Below are 16,039 nucleotides of genomic sequence, written 5' to 3' on the forward strand. Positions count from 1 at the left end.
AACTCCACTTCAGGTGCCAGGAAAACGCACTTCGAGCGTGTTAACCTGAGCCCCACGCGGTTGAGTCAACTGAGAACCTCCTCTAGGTTCTGCAGATGCTCGACTGTGTTCCACCCTGTGACCAAGATGTCGTCCTGGAAGACCACGGTGTGTGGGACCGACTTCAGTAAACTTTCCATGTTTTCCTGGAATATCGCCGCCGCCGATCGGATTCCAAACGGGCATCTGTTATAAACAAAAAGACCTTTGTGTGTGTTGATGCAGGTGAGGGCGTTTGATGATTCCTCCAGTTCCTGCGTCATGTAGGCTGAAGTCAGATCCAGCTTTGTGAACGTCTTTCCTCCCGCCAGCGTTGCAAAGAGGTCATCGGTCTTTGGTAGTGGGTATTGGTCCTGCAGGGAGAAACGATTGATAGTTACTTTGTAGTCGCCTCAGATTTTGACTGTGCCATCTCCCTTGAGGACTGGGACGATAGGACTGGCCCATTCATTAAACTCGATCGGTGAAATGATGCCCTCTCCTTGCAGCCGATCTAGCTTGATCTCTACCCTTACTCTCATCATGTACGGTACTGCTATCGTCTTGTGATGGATGGATCATGCCCCCGGAATTAGATGGATCTGCACTTTTGCTCCTTGGAATTTCCCGATGCCTGATTCGAACAGCAAAGGAAATTTGTTTAAGACCAGAGCACACGAAGTGTCGTCAGCGGGCGATAGCGCTCAGACGTCGTCCCCGTTCCAGTGTATCTTTCCCAGCCAGCTCCTGCTGAGCAGCGTGGGACCATCGCTCGGTACCACCCAGAGTGGTAGCTTGTGCATCGCTCCATCGTAGGAGACCTTTACAGGAATCGGTTCTTTCGTGTAAGTTCTTAGTTTCTTACGAACTGGAGTTAAGACTGGCCTTGAGGTCTTGTTGCACCACAACATTTCAAAAGTATTTTTGCCCATGATGGACTGGCTTGCACCTGTGTCCAGCTCCATTAACACCGGGTGTCCATTTAGTTCAACATTTAGCATTATCGGGGGACAATTTGTGGTGAATGTCTGCACTCCATGTACCTCTTTCTCCTCGATCTGAGGCTCTGGTTCGTCGTGATCCTCTGTGGATCTGTCCTCTTCTGCAACATGGTGGTTTTAGGTTTAATATTCTTTGCAGCTCGCCTGCACAGTCGTTGGAGGTGTCCCATTGTTCCACAGCCCTTGCAAATGTACTCTTTGAATCGGCATGAATGGAAACAATGATCACCCCCGCAGCGTCAACAAGGTGTTAATGGCCTTGCATTCATCACCCTTGATGGTGGACTCTGAGACATCTGCAGACGTGTATTTGCAGGTATATGTGATCAGCCCTTTACATTACGATTCAAAAACAACATCACTTTGTTCACAGTACTTGTAGCAGCACTTGTGTGCTGAGAGATTTGCTTTATATTGTCACTGGTGGCAATGAATGCCTGGGCTATTGCTATGGCCTTACTCAAGGTTGGAGTCTCTACAGTCAAAAGTTTGCGAAGTATGGTTTCGTGGCCAATGCCAAGTACGAAAAAGTGTCTGAGCATGTGCTCCAAATGTTCTTCAAATTCGCAATGTCCTGTAAGGCATCTTAGCTTGGTGACATAACTCGGCACTTACTGGCCGTCAGACATTTTGTAGGTGCAGAACCGGTACCTCGCCATCAGAATGCTTTCCTTCGGGTTCAAATGCTCTCAGACAAGTGTGCACAAATCATGGTATGATTTCTCTGTGGGTTTTGCTGGAGTGAGCAGTTTCTTCATGAGGACATACGTTGGTGCCCCACAGACAGTGAGGAGGATCGCCCTTCATTTGGCAATGCTTTCTTCCCCATCTAACTCATTGGCCACAAAGTATTGGTCGAGTCACTCCGCAAAAGTTTCCCAATCATCTCCCTCCGAGAATTTCTCCAGGATGCACACTGTGCTCTGCATCTTTGGGTTCGCTATCTGTATCTCATTGCCAGTTGTAGTAGATGGAGAACGAGTCAGATTGAACACTGTGAACTCAAAGTAAAGTGTGACCGTAGTCTTTTGTTGCAAGTCTCCAGAGTGCCTCTCTAACCTGTGAAGCCTCCTTAAATATCTGTGCTCCCTTGGGACTCCAGGGGATGAGCCCTTTGGTGGGTGTACAGAGTAAATACAAGTATACATAAATAACAGTAAAGAGTTGGGGTCCCAGCACTGATCCCTGTGGCACCCCACTGGTTACTGATTGCCAACCCGAGAATGAACCATTTATCCCGACTCTCTGGTTTCTGTTCGTTAACCAATCCCCTATCCATGCTAATATATTACCCCCAACCCTGTGAACTTTTGTCTTGTGCAGTAACCTTTTAGGTGGCACCTTGTTAAATGCCTTCTGGAATTCCAAATACACCACATCCACTGGTTCCTCTTTATCCACCCTGTTCATTACATCCTCAAAGAATTCCAGCAAATTTGTCAAACATGACTTCCCCTTCATAAATCCATGCTGTTACATCCATGTTACAGCAGTGACAGATAAGAAAGGTGTTGAATTAAACGATGGGTGGAAGCTAGCATCAGGGCGGAAGGACAGTGAGGGGCTCTTGCCTTCACAGAAGGACTCCCATGTCCTGATCAGAAGTGACCCTCAGGCAATCTCGGTTACAAACCGGTTAATGACTCGAACATGTAGAAATGTAGATCGACAAACATAGCTGTTCAGATTATTGAATATATACAGGAAAAAACGTGAGTGAACCTTCCTCATAAGTCCGGCCATCATTAACCATTTTTGCCTGAGAGCAGAATGAAACATAAAGAACAGATTATAAATCGGGAGGGGATGTCATTGATGACCTAATTCAAGAATTTGAGATTTTGGCGAGCAATAAATCTGATTGGATGTTTAAAGAGACCAATCAGAGAGATGCAGAACAATGGAAATTGACAACGTGGCCAATGAACCAATTACAGTCATTGCCTTCACCCATCCCTCATTAGCATAGGGCTGTGGGCGGAGTGTGGGGCTGCCTGTATAATGCGAGCCCGGAGCAGAATTTCCTTTATATCTGTACCTGACTGAACAAGACGATGCCTGAGGAAAAGAAATCGCTTCTTGGCCTTTTGGCTAAGATCATGCGTAACTGACCTGACAGGGGAGTAACCATGACCCCAAAGTGGTTCTCCCTGGATCAGGAAGGTAGTTTTCCTATGCTTTTTGGAAATAGGAGGTGGGTGGGGTGGCTTGACCCATCCACCTCCACCTCCACCTCCACGGAGGTGTGTGGGGTTGCTGACCCATCCACCTCCATGGCACGAACCTGGTATTGCAGTACTTCCAGGAACGGTGCTTGGGCTCTAGGCCTTTTGGCTAAGAGCATTAGCGCAGGGTGATCCTTGATGTGTGCAAGGTGACCTCTGGCGTTTGTGATCTGACAAAGAATTGGAAAGATTGGCTACGATTCAAAAAAAAAAGAAACCAGCTTCGAAAAAGGGTGCCAAGAAAGTAATCAAGAAAACACCACCGAAGGGTGGCAAGAAGCGCAGAAAGTCGAGGAAGGAGAGTTACTCCATTTACATCTACAAAGTGATGAAGCAAGTTCACCCCGACACCGGCATCTCCTCCAAGGCCATGGGCATCATGAACTAGTTTGTGAACGATATTTCCGAGCACATTGCGGGTGAGGCTTCCCGCCTGGCCCATTACAAGAAGCGTCGCACCATCAGTTCCCGGGAGATCCAGACCGCCGTGCGCCTGCTGCTACCCGGGGAGCTGGCCAAGCACGCTGTGTCGGAAGGGACAAAGGCGGTGACCAAGTACACCAGCTCCAAGTAAAACTCCACGCTGTCCTGACGGAACAAATCCCAAACACAATGGCTCTTTTAAGAGCCACCCACAACATCATTGAAAGAGCTGCACAAACACATCACCCTTTAGACTGAATTTACTGTAATTATTTCCCGAACAATTGTGTTTGAGACCCTTTACAATTCCAGCTGTCGATTTAGTTTTGAATTCTTATAAGCAGCTTCACTGACGGGTTCGACGTTGGCGTCGCTGTAATTTCCCGCAGTGAGTAAACTACAAACACGGTCCCTGGTCGCTTTCCCTTTGCTTCCAGACCCGTTCATTCACAGCGCCTGCCGACGAATTTATTTTGGGAGGGCGGGGAAACTCCGATTTCAGTCTCACGTTCTCACTCAAGCCCTTTTCACGTTTTGTTTTTATTCCGTTGCGGCTCAGTCCGTTTATTAACCCGAGACTCCCCGCAGTGTAACAACCCAGAATGGGAGTTCTTAGAGACTAGAACAGGGGCAGTTTGAACACCCTGTCCCTCTTCTATTTTTACAGAAGGACTCTCAGTTCTGGTCTCACTCCCACAGCAGCTCCTATGAAAAAAAGTTCACTTTTACAACGATGGAGCTGGAATGTGTCCCGTTACACAATCAGTGGGGACTGAGTCCCGCCCGTTACAGACAGTTTGAACCTGAAGCCGAATTTAATGCTGATTGTAACAGGCTGGAATTTGCAAAGGAAACATGGAATCAGACAAAAGGAAACAAAAAGTGTTTTGAAGTATTTGGCTAATGGTGAAGTTACTAACATAATTCACAATTTTAACAATTATTGGCGGGATTTTTGAATTTTAAAAATCGTTAGGTTCTGACTTTGAGAACCAATCATTTTCGCCCTACTTTCATTGGTGGACTAAACAGGCTGTGATTGGTCATGGGAAACGACCAATGAAATTCACCACAGAGTGACCAATCACAAGGTCGCTCCCTGTATCCCTCCAGAATGTATAAGAAGGGCAGATGTGGGAGGAGTTTCTCATTCTTTCTCTGAGCTTGTGAATTGTGGAAATGTCTGGAAGAGGAAAAACCAGCGGTAAAGCTCGGGCCAAGGCCAAGTCTCGCTCCTCCCGAGCCGGACTGCAGTTCCCTGTGGGCCGTGTTCACAGGCTCCTGCGAAAGGGGAACTACGCTGAGCGTGTGGGTGCCGGAGCCCCGGTCTATATGGCTGCTGTGCTCGAGTATCTGACCGCTGAAATCCTGGAGCTGGCCGGCAATGCGGCCCGCGACAACAAAAAGACCCGCATCATCCCCAGACACCTGCAGCTGGCCATCCGCAACGACGAGGAGCTCAACAAGCTGCTGGGAAAGGTGACCATCGCTCAGGGTGGAGTGCTGCCGAATATCCAGGCTGTGCTGCTGCCCAAGAAAACCACCACTTCGTCCAAGACCAAGTAAAGCGGACAAGATTTAATCTAATAACCCAAAGGCTCTTTTCAGAGCCACCCACAGGATCTGTGAAAGGGCTGCTTACTGTCTTAATAGTCATGTACCGATAGATTGGCCTGTTTTAGACCTGTAAACATAGAAAATAGGTGCAGGAGTAGGCTATTCGGTCCTTCGAGCCTGCACCACCATTCAATAAGATCATGGCTGATCTTTCACCTCAGTACCCCTTTCCTGCTTTCTCTCCATACCCCTTAATCTCTTTAGTTATAAGGGCCGCATCTAACTCCCTCTTGAATATATCTAACGAACTGGCATCAACAACTCTGCGGTAGGGAATTCCACAGGTTAACAACTCTTGAGTGAATAAGTTTCTCCTCATCTCAGTCCTAAATGGCTTACCCCATATCCGAATGGGGGAGTTTTCAGTTCCCAGTCACTGCATTACGGTTCTCTGCTCACAGATACACGCTTCCAGTTAACAGCGAATAATTGAACTACAGTTGTCACTCAACAATTGTATAAATACCGCCACAGGTTCCTTAAATGTTCTTTAATCTGTCTGAAAACTAGAGTCGGCGGTGATGAATTAATGTAGTAATAAAAGGGTCTAGTTTAATTTTGGTCTGGTTTGAGATAGTTTGAATGCTGTTTCTGTTCTCGGGAGCTCCGGCCATTCCCGGGCTGTGTATTTCTCTGCTAAGCCAGTCAGTTTAGACCGCACTGGAGCAGCGAGCGATGTACACACAGAACCCGGGTCAATTGCAGTGCCTCCCAGATCTGCCTGTCCCCATTCTCCGGCAACACCGAATGGGGAAATCTGTGTTCTGCCCCGGGGAACTCGAGGTCAGAGCGACGCAAAGCCGATGTCAGTTTCTGAAAATATTAAAGGGCTCATTAGTTAATCGTCAATAACTCCCATGTGAACGGAGTTGGTATATGAACACACGATCAGTAATCAGTCCCACACCCTCTGCCCCGTCCCTACAATGGGTTAATGAACAACACGAAGCTCTCGTTACAGGAGATCGCAGCTCTTTCCTTTGCTGATTTGGTGGCTCTGAAAAGAGCCGTTGTTGCACTTGGTGGTGAATCTTGGAGCCGAGGCAGGGGGAGTCTAGGCGCGCTCCCCGCGAATGCGGCGGGCAAGCTGGATGTCTTTGGGCATGATGGTGACTCGCTTGGCGTGGATGGCGCACAGGTTGGTGTCCTCAAACAGCCCCACCAGGTAAGCCTCGCTGGCCTCCTGCAGGGCCATGACGGCCGAGCTCTGGAAGCGCAGGTCGGTCTTGAAGTCCTGAGCGATCTCCCGCACCAGGCGCTGGAAGGGCAGTTTGCGGATCAGCAGCTCGGTGGATTTCTGGTAGCGGCGGATCTCCCTCAGAGCCACGGTGCCGGGTCTGTAGCGATGAGGCTTCTTCACTCCGCCCGTGGCCGGAGCGCTCTTCCGGGCCGCTTTGGTCGCCAGCTGTTTGCGAGGAGCTTTCCCTCCGGTGGATTTGCGCGCTGTCTGCTTGGTCCTGGCCATTTTCTGAACGAATCTGGGACACAAGGATTTTTAATGCGGAGCCTCCTCTGGGGCCTCCTTTTAAAGTGTGTGAGGGTCCGCCCCGGGGCTGTGATTGACTGCAGCCCGACGCCAATCAAGTTTGAACCAAGCACCGAGAGTGAAAATGAAGGGCGGGGATTTCTGGGCCTTGATTGGCTGAACTGAAACTGACAGTTGGTCAATTTCAAAAAGCCCGCCAATTTCACAGTATCAACCAACAGAGATTAAATAAACTCTAATTTCGCGCCAGCAGTTTAAGAATCCCGCTCTTTATAACGGCGATTGTGCCCCATTATAAGTCACCAAGTCCATTTCTCTGTAACATTCCGGTTTAAATTCTGTTCCATTCCCTGATCGGTCTGTACCGGGCGGGAATAAATCCCCGGTCACTGCTTCCTGTAAACATTAAGTCCCGCATCGATCCCACCAGTGCCGTCCCGTTTAACCGATTCTCACAGAAACCTCACATGACAGGAATTATCTGTGAGGGGAGACTGTAATGTCTGGGTAAAGGGGACTGTGTATCCCACCCGGTAATTGTGACTGTCAGCCGAAGTTTCTGATCTCTCAATTTACAATAGTTGTAAAATATTTAATAATTCCCATATTCCTACAGCGACTACACTCCAAAAGTACTTGATTGGTCTTGAGGCGTTCGGTGGTCGTGAAAGGCGCTATATAAATCCAAATATTTCTTTCCATTAATTAAACAGCCGAAATCATTTCCCAACCAAACTGCCCCATCCCCAGGTCGCTGCTCTCTCTGTGAGGCGGTGGGTGGCTCTTAGAAGAGCCTTTGTGTTGTGTTTCGGGGGGAAAGGGTCAAGTTATTCAGCCGCCGAATCCATAGAGAGTGCGGCCCTGCCGTTTCAGAGCGTACACCACATCCATGGCAGTGACCGTCTTGCGCTTGGCGTGCTCAGTGTAGGTGACTGCATCCCTGATGACATTCTCCAGGAAAACCTTAAGTACCCCGCGGGTCTCCTCGTAGATCAAGCCTGAGATCCGCTTGACACCACCACGGCGAGCCAGGCGGCGGATAGCTGGTTTGGTGATGCCCTGGATGTTATCACGGAGCACTTTACGGTGCCGCTTGGCTCCGCCTTTACCCAGTCCTTTGCCTCCTTTACCTCGACCAGACATGATGACGGTTACTCACTGAAACAGCCGCTGAATGAGAAGGAGCTCCTCCCGGCTCCTTTTTATAGAGCCGGAGCCGACCTGACTGAGAAAGTGCAGAGTGAGAGAGGCGGGAAGGGGAGGAGACAGAGTCAAGATTGACAGACAGAGCAGAGAGCGGCCTCTGGTCTTCCAGCTCCGCCTCCAGCTTTCTGCAGCCGCCAATTTCAAACTGTTTTCCCACAATAGAACCGAGACACAGCGCTCTGCACAAACCCTTAAAGACTCGGAATTCATCTTCAAGGCTTCCATGAATCAGAAGCTTTTAAATAAAGTCCCGTTACAATGTAAATGGGGACTTTTCAGAATGGCAGGCAGTGACTAGTGAGGTACCGCAAGGTTCTGTGCTCGGGCCCCAGCTGTTTACACTGTACATTAATGATTTAGATGAGGGGATTAAATGTAGTATCTCCAAATTTGTGGATGACACTAAGTTGGGTGGCAGTGTGAGCTGCGAGGAGGATGCTATGAGGCTGCTGAGCGACTTGGATAGGTTAGGTGAGTGGGCAAATGCATCGCAGATGAAGTATCATGTGGATAAATGTGAGGTTATCCACTTTGGTGGTAAAAACAGAGAAACAGACTATTATCTGAATGGTGACAGATTAGGAAAAGGGGAGGTGCAAAGAGACCTGGGTGTCATGGTACATCAGTCATTGAAGGTTGGCATGCAGGTACAGCAGGCGGTTAAGAAAGCAAATGGCATGTTGGCCTTCATAGCGAGGGGATTTGAGTACAGGGGCAGGGAGGTGTTGCTACAGTTGTACAGGGCCTTGGTGAGGCCACACCTGGAGTATTCTGTACAGTTTTGGTCTCCTAACCTGAGGAAGGACATTCTTGCTATTGAGGGAGTGCAGCGAAGGTTCACCAGACTGATTCCCGGGATGGCGGGACTGACCTATCAAGAAAGACTGGATCAACTGGGCTTGTATTCACTGGAGTTCAGAAGAATGAGAGGGGACCTCATAGAAACGTTTAAAATTCTGATAGGGTTAGACAGGTTAGATGCAGGAAGAATGTTCCCAATGTTGGGGAAGTCCAGAACCAGGGGTCACAGTCTAAGGATAAGGGGTAAGCCATTTAGGACCGAGATGAGGAGGAATTTCTTCACCCAGAGAGTGGTGAACCTGTGGAATTCTCTACCACAGAAAGTTGTTGAGGCCAGTTCACTGAATATATTCAAAAAGGAGTTAGATGAAGTCCTTGCTACTAGGGGAATCAAGGGGTATGGTGAGAAAGCAGGAATGGGGTACTGAAGTTGCATGTTCAGCCATGAACTCATTGAATGGCGGTGCAGGCTAGAAGGGCCGAATGGCCTACTCCTGCACCTATTTTCTATGTTTCTATTAACAATCGCGAATATTCCCGCCGATATACAGCCCCTTCCCTGTCAATCTCAGACCTTGTTCCATCTCCCCACACTTCCTCTCACAGACGGGTTTAGCAGTTTACAAACACCTTATTCCAGCTGATTTGGAGAATGTGGTGCTTGGGGTTTGAGTTGTGAGGCGAGGTATCTCCGCCAGTATCACCGTCTCACAGAATCTGTGAAATGACAATGACCGGGAACTGAGACTGGAGCCGAACACATTCCCAGTTATAGTGAGGCCCGGGCCGGACATCCCATTCTCTGTGTGTTTTATTGCAGACACTGGGGGATGGGTGAGTGCAGCCAATGTCAGCGAGTCACCAGGGATCCTGGATTCATGTTCAATGATTTCTGTCTGAAATCTGAGCCCGGCCCCGGGACAGGGATCATTTGATTCGGGGATCAGCTCTTTTCTGAGAGGCGTGGGTGGCTCTGAGAAGAGCCTTTGGGTTCAGATCTTTACAAGTTGCACTTTTTATTTACTTTTTGGGCGCTGCTTTCTTGGGTTTTGCTGATTTGGCGATGGCCCTCAGTTTTTTCACCTTTTTGGCCGCCTTTACCTTTGTGCCTGAGGCCTTCTCGGGGCTCTTGGGCTTCGCCGCCGCCTTCTTCCCAGCCGCTGCTTTCGCTGTCTTTTTTACTGTTGGCGCCTTCTTGGCTGCTGGTTTCTTGGTTGGAGATTTCTTGGCTGCTGGTTTCTTGGCTGGAGATTTCTTGTCTGCTGGTTTCTTGGTCAGAGATTTCTTGGCTGCTGGTTTCTTGGTCAGAGATTTCTTGGCTGCTGGTTTCTTGGCTGGAGATTTCTTGGCTGCTGGTTTCTTGACTGGAGATTTCTTGGCTGCTGGTTTCTTCACCTTCCTTCCCACTTTCCCCTGGTTTTCCTTCTTAGCGACTTTGAAGGAGCCCGAGGCGCCCGTGCCCTTGGTCTGCACCAGGAAGCCATTTGTCACATTCCTCTTGATACTGAACCTGATCTGGGACCCGCGCTTCTCCACATCCACGCCTTTGGCCGCCAGAGCCTTCTTTATCGCGGCCAGGGACATCCCCTTGCGATCGCTGCGATCGGCCACAACCTTGAGGATCTGTTCGCCCATCGTGGGACCGGCTGGCTTGGAGCGGGGAGCCGCCTTCTTCTTCTTACTGGGAGCCTTGGTTTGAGCGGCGGCGGCGGCAGGAGGAGCGGTTTCGGCGGCTGCAGTGTCAGTCATGTCGGCGGCTCTGTAGAAAATCTCTCTGACAGTCAGAGCTCGGTCAGAAATGAAACGGGAGGCGGCGGCACAGAGCAACTTAAAGGCAGCGAGCGGACGGGGCGGAGACATCCTGCTGTCAGCTCCCCGCCCCTCCAGCCTCTCTGTGTTTCTCTCTCCTCATTAACTGTCCGATTCCAATTCAACCCGGGCCCTCCAGATTCCCAGACTGGCCTCTTTCTGTCCCGAACACCGGGATGTTTGTTGTCGAGAAAGTTTCATCCGAACTGAAGGCAGCAATTTGGATTTAAACCCGTTTCATTGCTGCACTGATCGCGCTCTCTCACGCGATCGCGGACATTTTCTCTGTTTTTCGACTGAAATTTGAAATCACTTCAAACTTGACGTTTAATTCCCACTTTAGACCTGAGCAGGGCAGCAGGGCGATCCTGTGACAGGGAAATCTTTGAATTTTACACAAGAGGGACTCTGGAATCCGGCAATGAGACGGACACACAAACACAGTGATATTCGTCTCACCGGCCCGCCCCTTTAACACACTCTCGCTCACACAATGTTCACAATCTGCACATTCACAGCACAAACTGTCCCAGATTTACAGCTCCCAGCACAGGGTTTCCTCTCCGCTCGGCCTGTGCTGCAGATTCTCGGGGTTAGTTGTAGTTTCCCAGCTCAGTAAGTGTTAAACACTCTGAGACCGGCGCCCCTCACAGTGCCTGTTCCAGATTCAGGGGCAGGAGCCAATCACAGCAGAGGTTGGCTTAACCCATATCTGCTGTTAAGTTGTTATATTGTTCGCACGCAGAAATATGTTTGCTTAACGTGAAAATATAAATTATGTGTTCACCGTCGCACCAGCCTCTTTGTGTCTCTCTCTCCTCCTAAACGGAGGGACATTTAACTGTAACTGGTGTCCTATCCATCTCATACTCAACACCCAGAGATGGCTATCAGAGAGAGCGACAGAGACACAGTACCAGTCTTAAACTCCCTAACTGTGTCTGCTTATTACGCTCTATGATACTATCACATATTCATGTACAGCATCAGCGGAAAAGAGAGAGAGACAGGCACAGTATCAGTCTTACATTGTATATCAGTGTCTCCATATTACACTCAGTCACAGTGCCACACCGTCATGTATTGCACCAGAGAGAGAAACAGAAACATTCTCAGTGTTGTACTTCCAACAGTGTTTCCACATCGCGCTAAATAACAGAATCCCGCCTTCACAGACAGTTCAAGAGAAAGGGGGATAGCGGCAGAGAGAGAGTGGGCTGAGAGAGAGAGAGACAGGGGAGGCAGGGCGGTGAGACACAGAAACATGCACAGTATCAGTTCCAGACTGACCTGTGAGGTCCGGTTTTATCCTGAAAGATCCCATTGGAGAGACATAAGATGCAGTCCCCTCTCTCACTGATATTGTACCACAGACAGACACATTATTAATCCCACACTGCGGGACAGTGTCAGAGAGTGAGAGAAACAAGGTCCCATATTTAACCCTCGCTTGCCTGTTGTACTCTCTGTAATCTTGCAGCTCAGGGCCGTTCGGTATTACACTCAGTGACCGAATGTCTCACTCTGATTAAATTAATCTGGGACAGTTTCTGTCAGATATTAACTCCTGCACAGTCCCAACAAACACTCCTACTCCCCCGTCCCTCCGATGTTTCTGCAGGATTGCTTTGTGAAGACGGGCTCACGAAGTGAAAAACACACTGCACGGAATGATCCCAAATTGAGCATCTCAAAGGGGCAAGGCCCCCATCTTTAAACATTTTCTGCCCTTGCCCCCCAGGCCCAGTTCCTTTGCTCAGATTCTGATAAAAGTAAATCGTGAAAAGTGCACTTTGATTTTTAAAGGCTGAATTATTACAGCGAGCTGCGCATGCGGGGATAAGCCCCGCCCCGTGTCGATTTCCAGTGAGCAGAAGAGCGCATGCGCTCTCCCCTCCCCCAGCCCTGCCTGTGAGTGCCATTCACTCAGTGAGCGGAAGAAGATGGTTTAAACAACCGGGAATTGAGACACCACAGCCCCGGGGTAAGGCAGCGAGCAGTAGCCTCCTTACAGCAGCACATCGCTTTGGGAGCGTGTCCGCAGATGGGCTCAGAGATCGGCACTGAGTCCGGGGGGAGTCGGGGTCTGTGTGTAACAGGTGGAGTGGAGCAAGAACTGGTCTCAGTGCGTGGAGTGAGTGGGGGAAGGGAGAGGCCATTCTCGGGCTGTGTGTGGACAGCGTGTGTCCCGGGTAAGGGAGACAGAATGGGAAGGATCTGCTGTTTACAATCATTGCTGCTTTCTTCCTGCAAACCAGTAGTGAACGTTCCTGCTTTCGTTCCAGTCTCACTGTGTTTGTTGTCATTGGACAGTGAGCAGTGGAAGCAGAGCCGGACACTGAGGATTTATACAAGGAGCATCTATTGCAGGCACCGGGTGAGAAATGTGAAAGACACGTTTTAAACAGCGGCTCTTTGTTTCTGGTTGAACGGTTAGTGCCCTGGGAAAGGGGAGTAGCAATCTGAGCTGTGTAAAAGTCCGTGCTCCATCGGATAGTCCCATTCCTGAAGCAGGGCAGGGGTTGGGTTGTGTCTGGATGTCAGTAAATTGCTGTAAATCTGCCCAACACACTTGGTGTGCAGAAGCCGAGTGCTGCATTACTGCAGTGGAGTCAGACACTGACACTGTTTGTATCGCTGGCTTCCCTTTGCGAATGATCATAATGAATATTAATTGAACGATTACATTCATCACTTTCGTCTTTTTTCTACCTCTCCTATTCTTGAATGATCAGAGATACCTTCTCCTACAGGCAAGGAATTGAAGGAACCGGAACAAATGTGAAGTTTCCTCCACCTGAGACATAAGGAACAGTGTAACCAGCTCCTTCTCACACACAGTAGGTACGGTACCTATCACAGTGTGCGGGTACGCAGACAGGTTATCCGAATTAAACATGTTTGTGGTGCTGAATGGCTTCCTCCTATTCCTGTGCAACAGGCCTGAGGGGGCTGATGGCCACCTCCTGTTCCAATTTAACAGACTGGAGATACTGAGTGGCCTTCTCCTGTTCCTAATGTAATAAACATGAGGGGCTTAATGGCCTCCTCCTGTTCATATGTAACAAGCTCTAGGGGCAGAATGACTTCCCCCTGTGCCTATGTATCAGGCTAGAATGGGATGAATGGCCTCCTTTAGTTCTTATGTAACAGGTTCCAGGGGCTGAATAGCCACTTCTATTCCAGTGTAACAGACTCCAGGGACTGAATGGCCTCCTCCAGTTCCGATATAACAAGCTCGCGGATCTGAATGTCCTCCTCCCGTTCCCATGAAACAGTCCCGTGGGGATGAATGTCCTTGTCCTATTCCTAGACCTGAGGGGCAGAATTGTGTCATCCTATTGCTTTCGAACTCCAATTGCTGAATGGCCCTCTCCAGTTCTTAATGTAATATGCTCGAGGAGCTGAATGGCCTTCTCCAGTTCCAAATGTAATAGGCTCAAGGAGCTGAATGACCCTCTCCAGTTCCAAATGTAATAGGCTCAAGGAGCTGAATGGCCCTCTCCAGTTCCAAATGTAATAGGCGCGAGGAGCTGAATGGCCTCCTCCTGTTCCTATATAACATTCTCGAAGGGTTGACTGGCTTTCTCCTGCTCCCATGTCACAGGGCCAAAGGGCTGAATGGCCTGCTTATGATCCTAATTTAACATGCTTGAGAGGCTGAATGTCCTCCTCCAGTTCCTATATAACATGCAGGAGGGGCTGAAAGGCCTCCTTCAATTCCACTGTAACAGACTCGAGGGACTGAATGGCCTCCTCCTGTTCCTTATGTAACAGGCTCGAAGGGCTGATTTGCCTCCAAGTTCCATGTGCTGAAAGGCCTCCTCAAGTTCCCAGATCCAAGGACTGTTCTTCCCCGTTGTTTTGGAAATAGCATCGGGCAGTAAACAGGAGCTCAATGTTTCTTGCCCACCAGCTCTCTGATCAGGCTCCTCGCGCTGATTATGTTTTCTCATCTCACTCAAACATCCCCAAATGTTGCTTTCTTTTCCATCACCTCTCGAGTTATTAGCCAAGTTTTCATCGAGCAAATCGTGATCTCACCAGTAACAGCACTTTGCCGACGGTTATCCACGAGGCTGCTTCTGACATTTTCTTCTGCGTAAATGTTAACCACCGTAAGTAACTGAAAAGCTTCATTTCTATACCAACAACAAACACTTGCATTTATGACAGATACAGAATAATTCTCACATTCACTCACTGTACCCCTGACTGACAGATGCAGAATGAATCCCACACTCACTCACTGTACCACAGACTGACAGATACAGAGTTAATCCCACACTCACTCACTGTACCAGAGACTGACAGATACAGAGTGAATCCCACACTCACTCACTGTACCAGAGACTGACAGATACAGAGTGAATCCCACACTCACTCACTGTACCAGAGACTGACAGATACAGAGTGAATCCCACACTCATTCACTGTACCACTCACTGACAGATACAGAATTAATCCCACACTCGCTCACTGTACCACAGACTGATAGATACAGAATGAATACCACACTTACACACTGTACCACTGACAGTTATGGTTTATATAATGTACTAATAGCTAGTCTCTACTCCAAATATTTCTGAATCGCATTTGTCCAATATAATGAAAAACTTTTGTCTGTTGGGTTCATCTCTGATCTGTAAATTTCACAGATATAGGATAAAACACACTCTCACATACCAGAAACTGACAGATACAGAATAAAACTAACACACAGATACAAAAACTGACAGGTGCAGAATAAATCCCACACTCACATACCAGAAACCGGCAGGTATAGAGGAAACACACACTCACACACCCCAGAATGAGAGATGCAGAATGAATCCCACATTCACATTGCACAAACTGACATATAAAGGTAAAAATTCACACGCAGATACCAGAAACTGACACCCCACACTTCTGCCACAAACTGACAGGTACAGAAAAAAACACAATGAATCTCAGAAACTGACAGGTACATATTAATTCCTACACTCACACAGCAATAACTGACAAGTATAGAATAAAACCCACATTCACATAGCAGAAACTGACAGGTACAGAATGCAATCCACACTTAGATACCAGAAAGTGACCGCTACAGATTAAAACCACAGTCACTCATCAGAAAATGACAGGTATCGATTAAACTCCATACTCCCATACCGGAATCTGACAGGTACAGAATAAAATCCATACTCCAATCTGAAAAACTGATGGATACTGGTCAATATCCACACTCAGATACCAGAAGCTGACGATACAGGTTAAAGTACACACACTGATATCAGAAACTGACAGGTACATGATAAAACACACACAGACATAACCGAAACTGACCGATACAGATAAAGACCACACTCATCAGAAACTGATAGATATAGAATAAAACGCACACTCACACATATCAGAAACTGATAGGTACACAATAAAACCCACACTCACATATAAGAAATTGA

The 16,039-nt window shown here is 48.4% G+C and overlaps 1 protein-coding gene and 1 pseudogene across 6 annotated transcripts in view; both read left to right on the forward strand.

The window, feature by feature from the left end:
* The window catches only part of LOC139273508 (zinc finger protein ZFP2-like), a 119,599-nt gene that overhangs the window by 61,391 nt on the left and 42,169 nt on the right, over positions 1-16,039 (forward strand). For 4 of the 6 annotated variants that reach the window (XR_011595150.1, XR_011595149.1, XR_011595148.1 and 1 more), the window contains exon 4: positions 13,340-13,430. The gene's annotated coding sequence lies outside the window, so the exon portion shown is untranslated. Of the gene's footprint in view, positions 1-12,494; positions 12,571-13,321; positions 13,431-16,039 lie in introns of those variants that run through there. The other 2 variants (XR_011595154.1, XR_011595153.1) reach the window with 2 other exon arrangements.
* On the forward strand, positions 3,091-3,299 carry LOC139274333 (U2 spliceosomal RNA; annotated as a pseudogene).

This window comes from Pristiophorus japonicus, chromosome 9, assembly GCF_044704955.1.
Source record: "Pristiophorus japonicus isolate sPriJap1 chromosome 9, sPriJap1.hap1, whole genome shotgun sequence".
NCBI classification, from domain to species: Eukaryota; Metazoa; Chordata; class Chondrichthyes; family Pristiophoridae; genus Pristiophorus; species Pristiophorus japonicus.